Source organism: Mustela nivalis, assembly GCF_964662115.1.
Source record: "Mustela nivalis genome assembly, chromosome: 15".
Lineage (NCBI taxonomy): Eukaryota > Metazoa > Chordata > Mammalia > Carnivora > Mustelidae > Mustela > Mustela nivalis.
Window position 1 is genome coordinate 61960290 of NC_139034.1, and position 22863 is coordinate 61983152.

General features: G+C 38.7%; 1 long non-coding RNA gene across 3 annotated transcripts in view; it reads left to right on the forward strand.

The window, feature by feature from the left end:
• The window catches only part of LOC309849138, a 262806-nt gene that overhangs the window by 11176 nt on the left and 228767 nt on the right, over window positions 1-22863 (forward strand). For all 3 annotated transcript variants that reach the window (XR_014303519.1, XR_014303520.1, XR_014303521.1), the window contains exon 3: window positions 6643-6727. This is a non-coding gene — a long non-coding RNA (uncharacterized lncRNA). The remainder of the gene's footprint in view (window positions 1-6642; window positions 6728-22863) is intronic.

Genomic DNA, 22863 nt, shown 5'->3' on the forward strand with positions numbered 1-22863 from the left:
TTGCGCATGACTCAGAATAATAACAATCAAACACAATTCTTAGGGTTAGAGTCTTGCACTATGAAACAAGTCCTAGTCTACAGCATTCTGGGAAATCAAGTAGATATTAAGTATTCTCTCTTATTTAATAACAGCAAGTACGTATCAAGCAGTCTTATTTAATATCAACATGGTGTGGCCTTCTGGGAACAGAGTTCCTGTCCTGGGGCTGGGAGCTGCTGGCTTTATCGCTTCGCTCAATGGGTCTGAGATGTGAACCAGCTAGTTTCTGATAGCAAGGAGCTGACAGTCTAAATGAAGAGATGAGGCAGGTAGCCATGAAAGCCTTTCAAGGGAATCTGCTCAGCCAGTTTTCCTCAGCTGGGTGCTCCTGAGGCTTCAGGGTGGATGGACCCAGTGGAGGTAATGCTGACGAGGATCATGAAGGAGGCAGCTCCCGAGCAAGGCTGTGCGCTAGTTGATCTCTTTGGGCCACAGGTTACAGGTGTGTCATTTTCTTATTTTGACAATACAACCTTTTTTTTTCTTAAAAATTTTATTTATCTATTTGACAGAGATCACAAGTAGGCAGAGAGAGAAGAAGGGAAACAGGTTCCCTGCTGAGCAGAGATGCGGGGCTCAATCCCAGGACCCTGGGATCATGACCTGAGCTGAAGGCAGAGGCTTTAACCCACTGAGCCACCCAGGTGCCCCCTTGACAATACAACTTTTATGTGCTCTATTAAAAGTAACATTTTTCAGGGCACCTGGGTGGCTCAGTCAGTTAAGTGTGTGACTTCGGCTCAGGTCATGATCTCAGAGTGCTGACATGGAGCCCGGCATTGGGCTCCCTGCTCAGCAGGGAGTCTGCTTTTTTCTCGGCCTCCCCACCCCCCACCTCGTGCTCTTTCTCTCTCTCTTTTTCAAATGAATTAAAAAAAAAAAAAAAAAAGAAGTAACATTTCTCTGAATATATACTGAGAGTGTGGGTAAAAAAGGCCCTTGTGTTTGTAGTACTGTAACTTTATAGTTCAGCTAAGTTCAGCTGAGTTCAGCTAAGATACTTCTAGATAGAAGGTAAAATATTTTAATGGCACTAAAGAAATTTATAAGTATATTCAAGACATCATAGGGGCATTTCAAACTCAGGCATGACCAGGATTTTGGCCAAAAAAAAAAAAAAAAAGATTTTGTTCATGTATTTGACATGCTTTTCTCAAGAACTTTATAGAATTGTTAAAATAAGTTGTTTTTATGCCCTACCTTCTTGACCACTTTTCTAGTTATGAGTGGATCATGATACTCCTGAAATTTAAGATAATACAAATATCCTGAGCCCATGGTACTTAAAGGGCAAAAGATATCTTCCATGTGGTGGTCACTAGCATTATAGCTCAGCAAGTATTATAAATCAAATCAGCTGGTATTGGGAATGACTGAGTATACTTCAGTAACAGTGGGGATTTTACTCAAAATATCCAGTGTATTTTGGTGACCACTTTTCATCAGATCCCCCTTATGGTTAATAATTGATGACTATTTTAAAAATCCTTTATAGAAGTGTGAATTAAACTTTATCTAAGACCTAGCATATAGTTATCCACATTCAATTAGAAAGTTGTGATATATAGTTTTTCAAGTAGTACAGGTCCTTGTTTTGTTTTCAAAATCAGTGGTTCTCAGCTCTGTCTGCATATTAGAATTCTACTGGGAGATTGAAAAACAAATCAGATAGTAAGATCTGTTATATAGAGCCTGATTCAGGTTGATTTCAAGGAGGAAAGTTTTATAAATTTTCCAATCTTCTACTGCTTTAGTTCCCTTCCCCATAGTGGTAGTAAAAACTGGGGATAAAAATATTCCTATGTCCAAGCATCATTGTGAGGATTAAATGAATAATGCATGTAGAATGTTAGAGGAAGTCTGACTTCTAATAACTCTTCAATAAATGAAAGTCATTATATTATTATAATGAAACCATAATGGAGATTCATAGCTCACTGAGAACAAGAACAGAAAATGGAATAGACATCAAACAAAGCATAGATAGATGGAGATGCTAGAACAGGCTCATACCTGCTTGCAAGGGCTGATCCTGGATATCTCTTCTCATCTCTGCACTTAGTGACATTAGGTTTGAAAATCAGCCAAGGTGGGTACACTTACAACACAGAAATCACCAAATCCTAAAATAAAGGTTTTCTTTTTGTTTCATTTCTTTTCTTTTTCTTTTTCTTTTTCTTTTTCTTTTTCTTTTTCTTTTTCTTTTTCTTTTTCTTTTTCTTCCTTCCTTCCTTTCTTCTTCTTCTTCTTCTTTTTTTTTTGGTACCCCAGAGTTTTAGTTATTAATATTTATATCTACATGAGGGGGCCAACACAGTTGACAAGGAAGTCTGGAGTGAAAAACAAAATATACAAACTTCATGATTTGGCCCGGATGTGGTCCTGGTCAATCATGGCATCTGTCTGTCATTCATGGTCCTATGGGCTAAGCTTTGAGTCCCAAGGGGTGATAAATCAAAGACCATGGTGGTCTTTGCCTGGTTTTGAACCTAGAATCATTAGAATGCGATTGAACTCTTAATTAATCATTGCTTCTAAGTTTTGAGGTAAATTATTTAAACCTGTTCTCAAAAACAGAAGCGTTTGAACTCACAGAAACAAGGAGTAGCATGGTGGTTGCCACAGGCTGGGCAGGAGCGGGGAGCAAATGGGACGAGATTGGTGCAAGGGTACAGACTTTCAGTTATAGGATGAATAAGTTCTCAGAATCTACAATACAGCACGATGACTATAGTTAATAAAAGTGTATGGTACACTTCACCAAAAAGAAAAAGAAGAAAAAGAAAGAACAACAGAAACCATGTGAGATAACAGACATGTTAATTCACTTGGTTGTGGGAATCATTTCAGGATGTATACATGTATCAAATCATCACATTGTATACTTTAAATATATTACAGTTTATTCAATTATACCTCTATAAAGCCAGGGGAAAGAACACTAAGGATTTCCGGGATATACCAGGGGGCACAGGAAGCCACAAGATAAACATGGCGCACCCTTTTCAACTCACTTATATTCTTAAGACACAAGCAGCTAAAAATGCTGATGACGATGATGATGATGGCGAAGGCAACCATGATGATGAAATCCCACTTGAGCCCTACTTGAGGTTACTTTTGGAATGCTCCAGGAGCATGTTTATAGTCCTTTGCCTTGGGTACTCACGTGGAAATAGTTGGAAAATACTGAAATGGCAATGTGCCTCAGTTTCCTTATTGATCCGAATAGGATGATGGTCAGAATGAAATGAGATAATGGATTATAACCATATGGTGGTTGTAGTTAGCTCCTCAGTTTTAAAGAATATTTGTTGCGTCAGTTTGTGACCTATGAACCTAGGGTAAGTTAGGCATCCAGCCCAGAGTCTGAACTTTGTCTGCCAGCCTTAGTACTCCTTAAAACTCGTCCTAAGAGACTCTGTAAAGCTAGATAGACCTAAAGAGTCTCCCTGCCTGAAATTCTGTTTGTGCTGATTTCCAGATAAATCATCATTTGTTAGTGTTCAATTTTACCTTTATTTGACTTGCTTTAACAAAAGAGACATAGTAAATATTTTCTAATAATGACCGAAACATTCTTTACTTAGGAAATTATACCTGTTTTGCAAAAAGCAGCTTGCATCATTCTGCTACTTCGTAATAGATTTAAAATGTGCAACATTGTTATTTTGGATTATTTCCTATGAATCTATGAAGAAAATCATGCATATAAAAATATCCATGTGATACTTTTAATTTCTTGCTAAAAAAACCTAAACCACAATTTTATTATTGTAGTAAGAAAAATAAATCTCATGATAGTTATACAGTTAAATTCAAACAGAAATTTACATTTTCACAATTTCTCTTCCTGGGAAGCAGCAGGTATGTAAAATTATTACATATTGTGTTTATGCTGCATGCACATTAAGTTGAGGAGAAACCCCTGAAAGTAAGCTCTTTGGAACCCAGACTTGATTGCCAGGCTGAATACCCTTGGAAAACAAACTCTCTTTGTCTGAACATATGAAAGGTACCAAAAGAGAGTGAAAACCAGTTTTGCTTTTTTTTTTTTTTTTTAACTTTTTGTTTTTGTAGGAGAACCCACAGTGGAAGAAAAGATCACTTCCTCCATAGACAGTTTATGGGTTTCGGATTCTGTAAACTCTGCCATGTAACTTGACCCCAAAGCTAATGAAATCCTGTTAGATTTTCCCTGTCCTCCTTCCTGATTCCACCTTTTCGATTGTCTCACCTTTTAAAAACTTGATTTGTATTTGTATATACGTGCAATCCTCCGGTCATTGTTGGGCTTTTACGCAGGCGCTTTTCACCTACATCCCTCTCCTTTTCTCATTTGGCAGCCAGTTGGGCTTCTTCCTGCCTTGAATACCACATTCCCTAGTTATTCAAGCTCAGTCATTAGCACCCTGTCCCCCTACTAAAATTATGAATGAAAAGCCTTGTTGTTCTTTACAAATAACTCAGGCTTCCTCAGTCAGTCAAATTCGAATGGAAGTGACTGCCAGACAAAGGGGCGGGGTGATGGACAGTCCTCACAGCAAGTCATCAATGCCCACAGGAAGTTTTTTAAGCCACAATATAGGTAGAGAGAGTTGGGCGTTCCCAGAGGACAAGCCTGCAGAAGGGGGCTGGGAGCGGCGGGCGGCGGTGGGGGGGGGGGTTCCCCTTTGTGTCTGTTTGGATCTTAGGAAAAAAATGTCCACAAGATGCAGAGACAACAACAGACAGAGTCAACTTTGCCCTAGCAAGAACGTAAAAATCGTTCCATGGAGACATCTACCTTGCAGTCATTCTGGTTTGAGCTGACACACGCAGACAAAAGTGAAGGCACCAACCATTTACTCGGTTTTGAATGCCGAGAGGTGCCAGAGTGGGTTACAGACTCGGAGCTGCACACCTCCCTGCTGAGAAGTTGCATTGTCTTGGGTCCCTTTTTCACAACAGGGGAAAAGGTAATTGACAGCCCGATTGTTTGGCTGCTGTTTTAAAATCCTGGAAGGCCCCGGTCACACGTTGTCAATAATAGCCGTCGGAGGTGCCGAGTGAAGAAGGACTGTTCAGGAAACAGTTTGAGCCCTTCAAGTGGACAGGCCTCAGTGACTTTTCTTGCACTCTGGCTGCCACAAGCAGCTCATTCAAAAATAACCTTAAAGTAATAAATCAAACTTGTTTCCTGAACTATACAAGGAACAGCTGGTTATTTTTCCTCACTTTTTTTTTCAAAGACAAAAAAAAAAAAAGAGTTTTTTTTTTTTTTTTCTACAGGAAATCAAGCATGTCAGAATTTGGCAAAGCAATTTGGATGATTTAACAGCTAAACACTTCTCTTTTTAATGTTATGCTTTCATCGGCCTTTTTTTATTCAGGCTTTTCAGTTTTGCATTCTGTTTGCTTCCATGAGTGTCCCTTATCTGTTCTCTCTCCTCCCTTTGGCAAGGAAAATGAGTTTACTATCCTGCCCGAGGAGTTTCAGTGTAATTTCTAGTGGATTGGTCAAGTCGCTGCACTTGTACAGCTAAAATTTGTTTTCTTTCACAGAGAGAGTTTGGATTTAGATCTATAGCTTCACATATTTGTTTCTCGTGAGATCCATATATTTTGAAGTAATGATGACAAGGCAGTTTTTCTTCAGACTGTTGATTTAGAAACCCCAAGCTAGTACATATGTCGTAACTGAAGTAGTCTGGTATTTTAAGAAAGTACATTTTGGACTTTTTCTGTCTCTTTGTGTCTCTGTGTGCGTCTCCCTCATTGACTATGTTTGCTCTCTAGATTCTGGAAAAATCTTTCAACTTCTGATTGACATTAAGAATAATTAGAAATTTGGATATAAGTAGGTAACGTAAAACAATTCCCATCTGTGATGATTACTATTTATCTTTATTTTATAGATGACTGATATTTTGAACAGATCCATTCTATATGGAGATCTTTTATGGTCACTCAGAGTGTGCATGTCAGAGATTAGCTTTTCACAATTTGTGGACATTTAGAATTAAGAAAGAAATGTATTTTGAGGGTCTGTCAGATTGTGATGCACTACCTCTCTTTCAATTATTTTAAACACAATTGAACAGTCAAGATTAGATATAAAGATTATGTCAAACCTCCCAGTCATGCAATATTTTGACTGCTACCTAAAAATTTAAAAAAGAATTTGTGGTCACAATTTAGCATTAAGTGAGAGATTATAAATTATCTTTGGATGTTGTCCCTTAATAAGTTTATTTTTCTTCATTTTGTTAAAGAGATTATTCATTTGTTATAAAACACTTGTAATAAAAGGTATGTTTATAGGAAGATAATAATGAAATTCAATTTACAGTAGAATTAAGTCACTATAGGCTTCTTTCCTATTTCTCTTCTTTTCTTCATCTACTTCTTTTTTTTTGTATTTCAAGTAAATGACAGTGTCGTAACAGCACAAATAAATCTGTTTCTGTGCTATAAACTAGACCAAGACACTTTACACCAGTTCTCAGCTGAAAGAACTGTGAATGCAGCAGTGGGTGTGGTTTCCATATAAATGTTTCTTCCATATATGGTTGATATTCACACTGAACCTGTTTTGATGTAACATTTCTTTACTTTCAGCGTTTTAAGCTTCAAACATGTGCTACGTGACTGGATAGACTTCTCGAGAACTGTGTTAACATGTTTCCAAGAGCTGAATTCTAAGGTTAGTACCATGTCAGAAAACAGTGTTCCTTGAATATCTGCACAATGGTTATATACACGATTGTATAAATGATTATATAGTACAATCCATAAAAAACATGAATTATCGTATAAATGACATTTAAAATGACACAAAATACCCAGTCCTGTAGATGACTCGTTTCCCCCTTGTTAAGTCACAGCCTTTCACTTCGCTAAGAGATGCTCAGGAGTTGATGAGTTAAGTGGACTTTGAACCTGCCGGTGTCCACCCCCACCCCCAGCCTCACCACCCCTCCCCCTGGCCCCAGCGGACTCTGGCCACAGTAGGGGCGAGATAGCGAGTGTGGACTGAAAGTGCTCTGTACAGACTTGCTCTCTAGCCTCCCGTTCAGCTGCCAGTCTCACAGCTTGCCCTGAGAATGGACTTCCTGTGCTGTCATTTACACTCAGTATCACACTAAGCACTCTTTGTCACTCAGCCTTTGAGAAAGAAGGGGGCGAGATAACAAATCTAGACTGCTTGTGTTGACTTTGTGGATAAAGTAAAGGGCTGGAGTCAAGAACCCAGGGTCTTATCCTAACTTGGTAACTGCCTTTCCTGTGACCTTGAGCCAGGCTTCTGACCTCTCCATGCCTCCGTTCTCATCTCTCAAGTGAGGAGCAGTAGGCTGGGTGCTTCTATTTTTCTCACAAAGGTGTGGCTATTGAAAATTTTTTGATCTCCCTAAATCCCTTAGCAAAAGGGGAAAAAATAAATCCGATAAAATGACCTTTTTCTGCTTTGGGGAGATGGAAAGGAAACCACAGCTGATTAATTACTCCCCACTCCCGGAAGGAATTCTCTCTATAATCCTCCATGTGGGCAGTTTCCCTTCCTATCTTTGTCAGCCTGCCCTCAGCCTCTCCTTTTGCTCTTTTGCTTTCTCTCTCTTTCTTTTTTTTTTCTTTTCTTTTCTTTTTTTTTTTTTTAAAGATTTTTACTTATTTATTTGAAAAAGAGAGCATATGACTGAGCAGGGAGCCTCATGAGGGACTTGATCCCAAGACCCCGAGATCATGACCTGAGCCGAAGGCAGACACTGCTGACTGAGCCACCCAGGCACCCCTCTTTTGCTCTTTTTATCTTTCCCTTCCCCTCTTTCTCTTTATCCCTCTCTTTCCCTTTCCCTGCACCCCTGCAATGCTTTCTTCACAGCAACCTGCTATGAGATCAAGGTGCCTAGGAAATGGCAAAGGGATACCTCTAGTAGGATATGTCCACCGTGGGTGTTCAGAGACCCAGAGGAAAACAAGGAGGGCACTTTGGGTTAACTGGATGGAGGGTAACAGCCAGGGTTAAGGAAGCTTCTGCACATTTCCTGGGCTTACAAAGATAAACCTTCAGAGACAGTTACCAGGCATCTAGATGGGTCTCTGGGATCTGGGACCCCTTATTCTGAAGGTTCTCTTTGCAAAGAGGTGAGATTGGAATTGGATAAGGATAGCAAACTACAGTGAAATCTGGGGATTCTCTCAATGGAATGGGATGGATGGAGGGCCTCTTCTGGCCGTATCTATGGCTACATCCTTTTTCTTACTCAGTTAAATGATGCAACTGAATGGAATATCACTTTGAATGGAAAGGGATTTGGTGCCCTAAATCAGTTGGAATATGGGAAACAGTGTGAATTTGAAAAAAAAATGCATTTTAGTACATTCCACTTTTTTTTTTTTAAGTATTGCTTTTGTTTTATTTTCCTTTTGTGAAGAGGTTGGTAATATAAATTGTATACCAGAAATTAATTCACCTAGTATTCCTCTGGGTGTTTTAAGCAGGGCATTGCACATTCTGACTTGTGTTTATTTGTTTTTCCAGATCCACATGTTCATTCAGACATGTTTAGGTTTATTTCATTTGGAAGGCAGTGATATCATTTTGGTGTTGTATGCTTTGACCCCCTGTACACACATGGTTTCTATATGGCTTGACACTGTGTTTATTTGATATTTCCTCTTGAATCCACTGCATATCCACGGATGTTTCATGCTATTTTGCTACCTACAGAAAGGCCTTATTTTTAGTAGGACCCCATTAACAACAACAACAACAACAACAACAACAACAACAACAGAAACAAGCAAGTGAAGAACTCCTACATTTTTTTTTTTTTACTTGTTTGAATTAGGATATGAAAAGACACATACCAGTCTCTTTATAAACAGGATTTGAAGGGCTTATTCACTTTTTAAACTTTAAAAAAAAAATTTGTTTCACTTCATATAAAATGTATTACTTTCTGAAGTAAAACATTAAGAAAATGTTTCAATACTGATTTAATAAAAACAGAGAGAATATTTAGCAGTCGCAAATCATATTTGTATTTTTAGAAGGGTTTTGCCAATCTTGGTAACACGTCTAAAAATCTATGAAGAAAAGACAGTCCCTTTGTTTTTAGAAAACACAGCAAAAAAAACAAAACAAAAAAAACAATGGTTGGTGCTCCCTCTGCTGGTTTCCTGCAACAATTAGCTCGCCAACTTCAGAGTGTGAAAAGACTGCAAAGAAATTAAGATACTTTGATCTTTAAACACGCTTTATCCCTACAAGTTTTATCCCTGATTGAAAGCAAGTGTCAATATAGTTTGTGAAAAATAGAGTCTTTCCTAACATCTAATAGTGATACTATAGCTGGGCCAGATAATTATAACCCTTTTAAAATTTACTTTTATGAGTTTATTTATTTATTTAGTAATTTCTACACCCAATGTGGGACTCAAACTTACAACCCTGAGATCTAGAGTCTTCTGCTCTTCCTACTGAGCCAGCAGGAACCCCTATAGTCCTTTTTAAAAATGAACTTTTCCTTTCTCATATCATACAGTAGGACATAAAACAAACTATTCTTAATTTACTGGGAAGAGTATTAGTCATATAACTAACTCATTAACTGAATCAAATAGTCAGTAGGCTATCTGAATGTCTTTACACTAGTAAGTAATACTGATGGGGGAGTGACATTATCACTGGACAATTATTCTTTTTTTATTAAATACCTTGTTACATCATTACTGTAACCTATATCTTCCTATATAAAAGACAGTTGGAGATCCATTAATTTAATCAATATTGCTATCTGAACTACAACTATAGATTCTTAGAATTCCTGGAATTCATCAGTTGGTTTTCTGGGAATCCTGACTTTCATAGATCAGAGTATGTTGAGGCATATATATTATTCACTTATCAAATACTTATCAAAGTATCAAATCATTTCTAAATCTTTACTATATTCTTTATTATAATACTATATTCTGTGTCATAAATGTGTTGAATATGCAGATTCTGTCTACACATGTTCAACTTTTTCTGTTAGCTGATGGAATACATGAAACCGACTCCCCTAGGGATATATGCATTTAATAGGGAGTCTGGAGTATCTATAAGCTTTTACAGGAAGTGTTTGTAATGGTAGGTTTCAGGGAGAGTGCTGCCAGTAAGACCGGGGAAAGGTTGCCTCTAGAAAATGGACAGGCCCGTGGGAATGGAGCAGAGAATTAAGCAAGCTCCAAGCAATAGGCAATAAAAAATGGGGAGGTGCTAATCGTCAGGGGAGATTAAGAGCTATATTTCTTTGATAGAAATACAATGCTTTCCTCTCAAAAAATCATCTTTGTCTGGGGTTATCTGGGAATGGTGGAGGAGAAATAACAGGGTAGAAAGCCAGAGCTCATAAACCAACTTTACCCATCCTTAATAAGCTGGAGAGTCTGATCATCCTAACATCCTAGGAAACGCCAGTAGAGATTTAGGCAAGTGACAGAGCTGGGGAGAGGCAGAGATCCAGCCTCAGTTACGGGAGTTTAGGAGGTTTCTAGACTCTGGAAAGAATGGGGAGAGCAATGATTGTTGAAAATGAGGCTATATCCAGGGTGCACGAATTCCAGAACTGTGTTGTGGAAGACCTGGAGTACAAGGCCATGAACCGAAGTCAGGAAGAGACACAGTTCCTGCATCTGGGCTCTGGGGTCAGGAGAACTCATGGCAGGGTCCCTATTCTGGGTCATGGGATATGAGCTGTCAGGGTTGACACTGACCCCAATGTACTGCTATGTTCCTTCATCTTGAGTTTGGAGAGGGTTTGTACATAGGAGTATGTGTTCAGTTAGGGCCTACAAGTCACACAGCTAACTGCCCCAAAGTGGGAATTTTAGGAGATATTATTGGAAAGGGGGGTCATGCACTTTGCCTCTCCGACCATGATATGTGGACTTACGCTTACTTAGCCTACTTATAAAGTCACTCTGCATTAGAGCTTAGGGAGTAAAAAGACCAGAACACCTCTTCTCCAACTTTTACATTTACCACGGGAACAATTTACCATTGTTCTCATATCATTGTTTTCTCATTTTTTTTTTTTATGTGTTCATGTTTAGTTCTATCTTTACAGATGATATATTTTAAGTTTCTTAAATGCAGGACTGCTTTTCACATATTTTGCATTTCCCTAAGTGCTTAACTTAATTTTCTTCCCAGGTTATTCTAAATGACAGAGCTGTTAGGGGATGGTTATTTTGTTTGTTTGTTTGTTTGTTTTGTTTTGTTTTTTTCCCAGTGTTGCTCTATAGAGCTCAACAATCCACATAATGGTGGGGGGAGGGAAGGAAGCTTAGATTTTACCCATTTGGCTTTTTATTTTTATTTATTTATTTTTTTAAAGATTCTATTTATTTATTTGACAGACAGAAATTACAAGCAGGCAGAGAGGCAGGCAGAGAGAGAGGAGGGGAGCAGGCCCCCCACTGAGCAGAGAGCAAGATGTGGGGCTCCATCCCAAGACCCTAGGATCATGACCTGAGCTGAAGGCAGAGGCTTAACCCACTGAGCCACCCAGGCACCCCCCCCCCCATTTGGCTTTTTAAAAATTTTTTAAATATTTACTTATTTGATAGAGAGATACAGCAGGAGAGGGAACATAAGCAGGGGGAGTGGGAGAGGGAGAAGGAGGCTTCCCACTGAGCAGGGACCCCGATGTGGCCTTGATCCCAGGAACCTGGGATCACGACCTGAGCTGAAGGCAGACACTTAACGACTGAGCCACCCAGGCACCCCTCTGTTTGGCTTTTGTACAGTATTTCTCATGAACAAAGAATTGCCTTAAAGTTTTTCAGAAAACTATGAAGGTGTTCTGCTGATCATCAAATTGATACTTAGAAGCAACTGAATGTAGGAAACTTCTCATTGAAAGCTTACATGTCTAAGATGGGTTCTTTATGCACTGATTTTTTTATGAATAAATTCATAATGAACTTTTGGTCCTATATAAATCAACTTCAATATGTTTCTTTTTCTTGTTTTGTTCACAAAAGCTATTTTTTAAAGTTTATTTATTTATTTAAGTAATCTCTACCCCCAGTGTGGGGCTCGAACTCATGACCCTGAGATCAAGAGTTGCTTGCTCTTCTAACTGAGCCAGCCAGGTGCCCCCACTAGAGCTATTTTTAAAACAGTGTTTCTTATTGTTAGAAAGACTATTAGTCAAAAGTTTGCTCATAAACCTCACAGTCTAAGAGATGTAGTTTGTCAAGGGAAGACTTCCTCTGTATTCCCCAGGAGTTCCACATGGAATAGATTATGTATTTAGATGGATGCATGTTTTCCCCACCTTTGGAGGACAACAAGTCTGACACTAAGCAAGACATTAATCTAAATCAGGTTAGAAAGCACATAAGGGCTGGTGGATTTGTTTCAGGTCCTCTTTAATTTTCAAAGCTACCTTTTAGCTTTAACTACCTTATCTATGAAAAAAAAAATTGGATCAGGGATCTTCTTCTCTGTTTCCATCTCCTTCTCATTAGAAGGACAGGAATCCTTTAGGAATACACTGTCAACAATAGCCATTAGTCATATGTGGCTTTCGAGCCCTTGAAATGTGCTATAATGTACAACCAGATTTCAAAGACATAGTACGAAACAGGTGAAATATCTCATTTATATTTTTTATATTGACTATATGTTTAAATGATGATAGCTGGGTTAAAAAAAAAAGCATTGTTAAAATTCATTTAACCTGTTTCTTTGTACCTTTTCATTATTCAAAAAAGTTTTAGATAAAATGACTCACATTTCTATTGGAGAGAACTCCCTGGACCAAAAATTCTTTGACTTTTTTTGAAAGCAAGTGGATTTCTTTGAAAATCTGATAAAAGCTCAATCAATTGTGGAGATGATAGATACTGTCCGTTCTGCCACACCTAACATATGGGGTCCTAAGACTCAGCCTGCCATGCAAAAATCGTACGATAGAAGCTACAGGGCTGTGATTGGGGCAAACACCCCAAAATGTCATCAGTGCTCCATAAAACAGATAGGAACATAATAAAAAGCACAGTTTTATCCATGGTAAGTGGCGAAGAACTACATCAACTGCGATAAATCTGTCACTTTACTTTGAAAAATGTCTCCTTTGTGACCGTGGGCATTCCTACTTGCTCCGGAAGCATGCCCACCTGGTTCCCATGGCTGCTGCCCTCTGTGCCAGAGGAAAACCACGGGGGGGTGGATGGTGGTGGAAAAAAGAGGGAAAGAAAGGGAAATAAAGAGAGAAAAAGAGTGGAGAACAAAAGAAAAGTATAAAATAGGCTGAGAGGGAAGGGGGGAAAAATGGAAGGAGAGGAGTAGGGTCATGTGGCCAGTGGGCTGGGGTGGCAGCTTGTGAGCTCTTATGGCAAGGAGTTTCCCTGTGACGGGATGGAAAGCTGGAAGAGCAGGTGTAGAAAGCGGCAGCAGTCCACGGAACAGCAGTCCACGAAACAGCAGTCCACGAAATGCAACAATGGAATAGCAAGGGAGCGCTCACGGTCTACGAGGGGAATGTGCGTGTTTGCGTTCCGTTGGTCTGGGCAGGGGTCTGTTCAGTCAGGTGCACTTTCTGTGCGGGCCTGGTGATGAAACTGGCAGGAGCCAAGGCAAAATTAGCATTATGCTAATATTTCTCCTCATTTATTAGTTACATTGGAATACATTATCATTTCCAAAACAAGCATTATAGCAGAACTGACTGTGGGTACACACACCACGGTAGACTGTCACGCACAGCCCGTGTTGGCAGCCTCCAGACTGGAGGACGGGCAGAGCAGGTCAAGCGTTAGGAATCATCGCTGAAATGCCAGCATCAGGTTCTTTCATGGTGTTTCGGTCGCAAGGGATTGTGCGATGGAGAGCCTGATGGGCGATTTGTGGAGCCCCAAGAGGATCACGGGGAATGAATGTGTTCTGGGCTGGATCCATGAAGACCCAGGAGGTATGTTGGATGTAAAAGGCAGAGAAGGTCTATTCCCTTTAGGTATCAGCCAAGAATGACTTACCTGCACAAGCCTTTTTTAATCTATGTCAAAATTGTCCAGGAAGACAATTTGTGAGGGGGACTATCACATTTTTTTCCAGTGGTAATACATGAATAATTGGTAAGGAAATTCCAACAGGTAGCGGAGAAACAGAGCAGATGCTGTTTCAGTTTTCTGCTTCTACTGATTCAAGGATTTAATTGTAATTCGTAGATTCTGGTTCCTGTGAATTCACAGAAAGAAACCTCAGTGTCTGTATAAGGGAAGTGACTGAAAGGATCTTTAAGTCACTGAGAAGAGTAAAGTGACTTAAAACTAAACCAAGCCATTGAAGGTGGCCACCTGTTAAACATAATGATGAGCTATTATCTATGGGGCTCTTAGTATATGCTGGGTACCATACTGTGTGTTTTATGTGGATTGTTTTATTGATTACTCACAACATTTTGAGGTAGGTTTGTTATCATCTCTCTCTTTTTTTTTATATTTTTCTTTTTCTTTTCTTTTTTTTCTTTTTTTTTTTTTTAAGATTTTATTTATTTATTTATTTGACAGAGAGAAATCACAAGTAGATGGAGAGGCAGGCAGAGAGAGAGAGAGGGAAGCAGGCTCTCTGCTGAGCAGAGAGCCCGACACGGGACTCGATCCCAGGACTCTGAGATCATGACCTGAGCTGAAGGCAGTGGCTTAACCCACTGAGCCACCCAGGCGCCCTGTTATCATCTCTTTTTATGGTTGGAAGTAACTCTGCCAACATCCCACTGGTAACAAGTAGCTAAGTTGGTACTTGAACACAGGCGGTCTAAAACCAAGGTTTGCATGGAAAACACCAGACTCTGGCCCTGTGAGTGGTATTGCTGGGACCTTTCATTGTCTATTGTGTATTCTGGTACTATTTAAAGTTGTGTAGTTAAATTCTATTATTTATTTATTTAAGTACAAAACATGGAGCCCAACCCTGGGCTTGAACTCTTGATCCTGAGAGCAAGACCAGATCTGAGATCAAGACTGGGACACTCAACCAACTGAGCCACCCAGGTGCTCCTACTTATGTATTTTCTTAAAGTAGGAGAAAAAATACATACACAAAAGATTTAAAAGAGAAAGGCTACAAAAAACCAGATACAGTAAAAATGATTTTAAGAAGTGAATATCAACTTCTAAATCCTATCTTCAGTGTTGTATAATACATATATTTGGATAGTATGACTTGAAAATGTTTTTTTAAAACTATATTTATTAACATATAATGTGTTATTTGCCCTATGGGTATAGGTTTGTGAATCGTCAGGCTTACATACTTCACAACACTCACCATATCACATACCCTCCCCAATGTCCATAACCAACCACCTTCTCCACACCCGCCCCCAACAACCCTCAGTTTGTTTTGTGAGATTAAGAGTCTCTTATGGTTTGTCTCCCTCTCAATCCCATCTTGTTTCCCTCAAACCCCCCACTCTGCCTTGCAAATTCCTCATATCAGGGAGATCATATGATAATTGTCTTTCTCTGATTGACTTGTTTCTCTCAGCATAATACCCTCTAGTTCCATCCACATAGTTGCAAATGGCAAGATTTCATTCTTTTGATGGCTGCATAGTATTCCATTGTGTATATATACTACATCTTCTTGATCCATTCATCTGTTGATGGACATCTAGGTTCTTTCCATAGTTTGGCTATTGTAGACATTGCTGCCATAAACATTCGGGTGCACGGGCACCTTTGGATCCCTACATTTGTATCTTTAGGGTAAATACCCAGTCGTGCTATTGCTGGGTCATAGGGTAGCTCTTTTTCCAACTTTTTGAGGAATCTCCATGTTGTTTTCCAGAGCGGCTGCACCAGCTTATCTTCCCACCAACAGTGTGGGAGGGTTCCCCTTTCTCTGCATCCTCTCCAACATTTGTTGTTTCCTGACTTGTTAATTTTAGCCATTCTGACTGATGTGAGGTGATATCTTATTTGTGGTTTTGATTTGTATTTCCCTGATGCCAAGTGATATTGAACACTTTTTCATGTGTCTGTTGGCCTTTTGGGTGTCTTCTTTGGAGAAATGTCTATTCATGTCCTCTGTCCATTTCTTGATTAGATTATTTGTTCTTTGGGTGTTGAGTTTGTTAAGTTCTTTATAGATTTTGGATACTAGCCCTTTATCTGATATGTTGTTTGCGAATATCTTCTCCCATTCTGTCAGTTATCTTTTGGTTTTGTTGATTGTTGTTTCCTTCAAAAGCTTTTTTTTTTTTTTTTTTTTAGGATTTTATTTAGTTATTTGAGAGAGAGAGAGAATGAGGGAAAGAGAGAGAGTGCATGAATGGGAAAGGTCAGTGGGAGAAGCAGACTCCCTACTGAGCAGGGAGCCCAATGCGGGACTCGATCCCAGGACTCCAGGATCATGACCTGAACTGAAGGCAGTCACTTAACCAACTGAGCCACCCAGGTGCCCCTGTGCAAAAACTTTTGATCTTGATGAAGTCCCTTGCTTCCCTTGCCTTTGGCAATGTTTCTAGGAAGAAGTTGCTGTAGCTGAGGTGGAAGAGGTTGTTGCCTATGTTCTCTTCAAGGATTTTGATGGCTTTTGATGGCTTCTTAATCTCACATTGAGGTCTTTCATCCATTTTGAGTCTATTTTTGTGTGTGGTATAAGGAAATGGTTCTGTTTCATTTTTCTGCATGTGGCTGTACAGTTTACAAACACCGTTTGTTGAAGAGACTCTTTTTTCCACTAGACATTCTTTCCTGCTTTGTCGAAGATTAGTTGACTATAGAGTTGAGGGGTCCATTTCTGGGCTCTCTATTCTGTTATATTGATCCACGTGTCTGTTTTTGTGCCAGTACCATACTGTCTTGATGATTATGGCTTTGTAATAAAGCTTAAAGTCTGGAATTGTGATGCCACCAAACTTTGGTTTTCTTTTTCAACATTCTTCTGGCTATTCGGGGTCTTTTCTGGTTCCGTATAAATTTTAGGATTATTTGTTCAATTTCTTTGAAAAAATTAATGGTATTTTGATAGGGATTGCATTAAATGTGTAGATTACTTTAGGTAGCATAGACATTTTCACAATATTTATTCTTCCAATCCATGAGCATGGAACGTTTTTCCATTTCTTTGTGTCTTCCTCAATTTCTTTCATGAGTACTTTTTAGTTTTCTGAGTACAGATTCTTGCCTCTTTGGTTAGGTTTGTTCCTAGGTATCTTATGGTTTTGAGTGCAACTGTAAATGGGATTGACTCCTTAATTTCTCTTTCTTCTGTCTTGCTGTTGGTGTATAAAAATGCAACTGATTTCTGTGCATTAATTTTATATCCTGACACTTTACTGAATTCCTGTGCAAGTTCTAGCAGATTTGGAGTGGAGTCTTTTGGGTTTTCCACTTAAAGTATTATATCTTCTGCAAAGAGTGATAGTTTGACTTCTTTGCCGACTTGGATGCCTTTAATTTCTTTTTGTTGTCTGAGTGCTGAGGCTAGGACTTCTAGTACTATGTTGTATAGCAGTGGTGATAATGGATATATCCTTGCTGTGTTCCTGACCTTACAGGAAAGGCTCTCAGTTTTCCCCACTGAGAATACTATTCGCTGTGGGTTTTTCATAGATGGCTTTGATGATATTGAGATATGTACCCTCTATCCCTATACTCTGAAGAATTTTGATCATGAAAGGATGCTGTATTTTGTCAAATGCTTTTTCAGCATCTACTGAGAGTATCATATGGTTCTTGTTCTTTCTTTTACTGATATGTTGTATCATATTGGTTGATTTGTGGCTGTTGAACCAACCTTGCAGCCCTGGAATAAATCCCACTTGGTCGTGGTGAATAATCTTTTTAATGTACTGTTGGATCCTATTGGCTAGTATTTTGGTGAGAATTTTCGCATCTGTGTTCATCAAGAATATTGGTGTGTAATTCTCTTTTTTGCTGGGGTCTTTGTCTGGTTTTGGGATCAAGGTAATGCTGGTCTCATAACATGAGTTTGGAGGTTTTCCTTCTATTTCTATTTTTTTGAAACAGTCTCAGAAGAATAGGTATTAATTCTTTTTTAAGTCGTTGGTAGAATTCTCCTGGGAAGCCATCTGGCCCTGGGCTTTTGTTTATTGGGAGATTTTTGATGACTGCTTCAATCTCCTTACTAGTTATTGGTCTATTCAGGTTTTCTATGTCTTCCTGGTTCAGTTGTGGTAGACAGTTATGTCTCTAGGAATGCATCCAATTCTTCCAGATTGTCAAATTTGCTGGCAGAGAGTTGCTCATAATATGTTCTTATAATTGTTTGTATTTCTTTGGTGTTTGATTTCATTCATCATTTTATTTATTTAGGTCCTTTCTCTTTTCTTTTTGGTAAGTCAGGCCAGGGGTTTATCAGTCTTATTGATTCTTTCAAAGAAACTGTTCCTAGTTTCGTTGATCTGTTCTGCTATTCTTTGGTTTCTATTTCATTGATTCTGCTATCATCTTTATGATTTCTCCTCTCCTTCTGGGTTTAGGCTTTCTTTGTTGTTCTTTCTCCAGCTCCTTTAGGTGTAGGGTTAGGTTGTTTACTTGAGACCCTTCTTATTTCTAAGAAAGGCTTGTATCACTATATATTTTCCTCTCAAGACTGCCTTTGTGTGTCCCCAGATTTTGAACAGTTGTGTTTTCATTTTCATTTGTTTCCATGCATTTTTTCAATTCTTTTTTAATTTCCTGGTTGACCCATTCATTCCTTAGTAGGATGCTCTTTAGCCTCCATGTATTTGAGTTCTTTCCAACTTTCTTCTTGTGATTGAGTTCTAGCTTCAGAGTATAGTCTTCTGAAAATATGCAGGGAATGACCCCAATCTTTTGGTACCAGTTGAGACATGATTTGTGGCCCAGGATGTGATCTATTCTGAAGAATGTTCCATGTTCACTAGAAAGAATGTGTATTCTGTTGCTTTGGGATGGAATGTTCTGAATATATCTGTGATGTCCATCTGGTCCAGTGTTTCATTTAAGGCCTTTATTTCCTTGTTGATCTTTTGCTTGGATGATCTGTCCATTTCAGTGAGGGGGGCGTTAAAGTATCCTACTATTATTGTATTATTGTCAATGTGTTTCTTTGATTTTGTTATTAAGTGGTTTATATAGTTGGCTGCTCCCATGTTAGAGGCATAGATATTTAAAATTGTTAGATCTTCTTGTTGGACAGACCCTTTGAGTATGATATAGTATCCTTCCTCATCTCTTATTATAGTCTTTGGCTTAAAATCTAATTGATGTGATATAAGGATTGCCACCCTGGCTTTCTTTTGATGCCCTTTAGCATGGTAAATTGTTTTCCACCCTCCTCACTTTAAATCTGGAGGTATCTTTGGGTCTAAAGATGAGTTTCTCATAGACAGCATATTGATGGGTTTTGGTTTTTTATCCATTCTGATACGCTGTGTCCTTTGATTGGGGCATTTAGCCCATTTATATTCAGGGTAGCTATTGAAAGATATGAATTTAGTGCCAGTGTATTGCCTATAAGGTGACTTTTACTGTTTATTGTCTCTGTTCCCTTCTGGTCTACTGCTTTTAGGACCTCTCTTTGCTTAGAGGACCTCTTTCTATATTTCCTGTAGGGCTGGTTTGGTGTTTGCAAATTCTTTTAATTTTTTTTTTTTTTTTTTTGGTCCTGGAAGCTTTTTCTCTCTCCTTCTATTTTCAATGATAACCTAGCTGGATATAGTATTTTTGGCTGTATGTTTTTCTCATTTAGTACTCTGAATATATCATGCCAGTTCTTTCTGGTCTTCCAGGCCTCTGTGGATAAGTTTGCTGCCAATCTAATATTTCTACTATTGTATGTTACAGACTTCTTGTCCCGAGCTGCTTTCAGTATTTTCTCTTTGTCACTAAGACTTGTAAATTTTACTATTAGATGACGGGGTGTGGATCTATTTTTACTGATTTTGAGGGGTGTTCTCTGTGCCTCCTGGATTTTAATGCTTGTTCCCTTTACCATATTAGGGAAATTCTCTACCATAATTCATTCCAATATACCTTCTGCCCCCCTCTCTCTTTCTTCTTCTTCTGGAATCTCAATTATTCTAATATTGTTTCATATTATGCTATCACTGATCTCTCGAATTCTCCTTTGTGGTCCAGTAGTTATTTGTTTCTCTTTTGCTCAGCTTCTTTATTCTCCATCATTTGGTCTTCTATATCACTAATTCTCTCTTCTGCCTCATTTATCCTAGGGGTAAGAGCCTCCATTTTTTTATTGCACCTCATTAATAGCTCTTTTGATTTCAACTTGGTTAGATTTTAGTTCTTTTATTTCTCCAGAAATTGTATCTCTAATATCATCCATGCCTTTTTTGAGCCCAACTAGCACCTTGAGAATCATCATTCTGAACTCTAGTTCTGACATATTACCAATGTCCATCTTGATTATGTCCCTAGCCATCAGTATTGCCTCTTGTTCTTTTTATTTTTGTGGTGAGCTTTTGTGCCTTCTCATTTTATCCAGGTAAGACTATATGAACAAGAGAATAAAGTACTAAAAGAGTGGAAAGGCCCAGAAAATTGTATGCTAACAAAATCAGAAGATATCCAAAACCCACTGGATAAAAAAGGGTGAAAAATAAATAGAAATAAAAAATTAAAAAATAATATATTAGACTGGTGAATAAAACAGAGCCACCCACTTGATTTTAGGTATATTTTGGCCTCTTAGAAGAAACTACCTTCCAAAATTTTAAGGAAAGAAAAAAATTATATGTATATAAAAATAAGGATAAACATGATGAAGGGATGGCATATGACTGTAAAGATGAAAATTTAAAAAAAAATTCTAAAAAAGGAATTGATAAGTTGGTTGGAGAAAGAAAAAAAAAAGTGAGAATGTGCTCAGGCTGGAGACTAGAAAAAAGTCATGTACTAGATTAGGGTATATTTCGATCTATCAGAAGAAACTATATCCCAAAATTTTTAAGAAAAAAAAAAAACCTGTATGTATACAAAAAATAAGGTTAAATACAATGAAGGGATACAATATGACTATAATAATGAAGGTTCAAAAAGATATTTTTAAGAATGGTATTGTTAAGATAAACTAGTTAAAAAATGTTAAAAGAGGAAAGAGGAAAAGTTAAAAAAATAGAATTAAAAAAAAAGTTAAAAAAAAAAAGATTTTGCAAGACTAAAGGATCATGGGGAAAAAGCCAGGAATTCTATGCATTGCTTTCCCCTAGCTCTGGAGTTCCAGTGTTCTCCTTGATTGCCAAATTGGTCTTGGCTGGATATTCTTGCTGAACTTCTGCAGGAGGGGCCTTTGCAGTGATTCTCAAATCACTTTGTCCGAGGTGGAATTGCACCACCTTTGCCAGAGGCCAGGCTAAGTAATCTGCTCGGTTTCACTCTTAGAGCTTTTGTTCCCTGAATGCTTTTTGTAGAGCTTTGGAGAATGGGAATGAAAATGGCGGCCTCCCAATCTCCCGCCCCATAAAAGCAGAGAGCTCAGGGCCCCACTGCTCAGTGCACCCTCAGAGAAAAGCAGTTAATCCCTCCTCTCTCCCTAGTCTCCAGCCACACTCCAGGCTCACCTGGCCTGTGACCAAGCATTTCTATCTCTAGCACATGGCCCTGTTTGGAGTCTCCAAACCCCTTATACCTGCCACACAGCTCCTCCCAGAGCAGGAAGGTGAGTCTCCCCAGATCTGCTGTTTGTGAGGTCCCTTCTTGAAGATCAGTGGCCCGACTATTCCTTGGATCATGGTTTAGAGTAACCCCCATCTGAAAGCTCACTCTTCAGCTCTGTCTCTGTAGTCAGCTTCCCTGCTCCAATACCTGGCAGCTCTGCCACACTCAGACACCCCCTATCCTTCTGTGACCCTGCAGGACCTGAGACCACACTGTCCCTGCAAGGGCTCCATCCCTGCTTAGTCTCTGGAGTGACGTCCCTCAGTGGAGCAAACTTCTAAAAGTTCTGATTTTGTGCTTTGCTGCTCCTCCACTTGCCGGGATCTGGTCCCTCCCCCTGTGGTCTCTCTTCCCATTGCTTCGGATTCACTTTTCTGCACGTCCTACCTTCCAGAAAGTGGTCTATTTTCTGTTCCTAGAGTTGCTGTTCTTCTCTTCTATCTCCTGTTGAGTTTGTCAGTGTTCGGTATGGTTTGATACCTATCTAGCTAAACTCCTGGGATCTGATATCATTTCAGTATGCTACTCCTCCACCATTTGCCTCTCCTCCTCAAAAATGTTTTGATTTTGTACACGTGTGAAGGAGGCTGTCAATCCATGTGTAGGCTTATCAGGGAGTTCCTTTTACCATCAAATGCATAAGGGATTTCCAATCATAAATATGGCAGCAGTAGGAGTATAATAGATTTTAAATTTCTGTTCAGTTTTATGGAAGAAATATTTAATATTAGACTATTAAAACATTAACAAATGTCTTTCATTATTTTTCAGAAATGGGGAAATTAATAATTTTTCCTATGTCTAGTTAAATTTTCTTGTATGTCTGATAAAAGGGTGTTATGCTGCACCAAAGATAATACATTACTCTAAATTCTAAGTTATGTGTTTATTAAAATTATTTTCTGTTTATTATCTTTGCTCTAGAGTCTAACTTATGAGAAGTGTATGGTGAGATATATTTAAGCTAAATCTATTTTTTAAAAGATTTTATTTTTAAAGAATCTCTACACCCAACGTGGGGCTCAGACTCACAACCCCAAGATCAAAAGTTACATGTTCTACTTACTCAGCCATCCAGTCACCCTTAAGCTAAATCTGTTTTTATTTATTTACCTTTTTAAAAAAAGATTTTATTTATTTATTTGACAGAGAGAGATCACAAGTAGATGGAGAGGC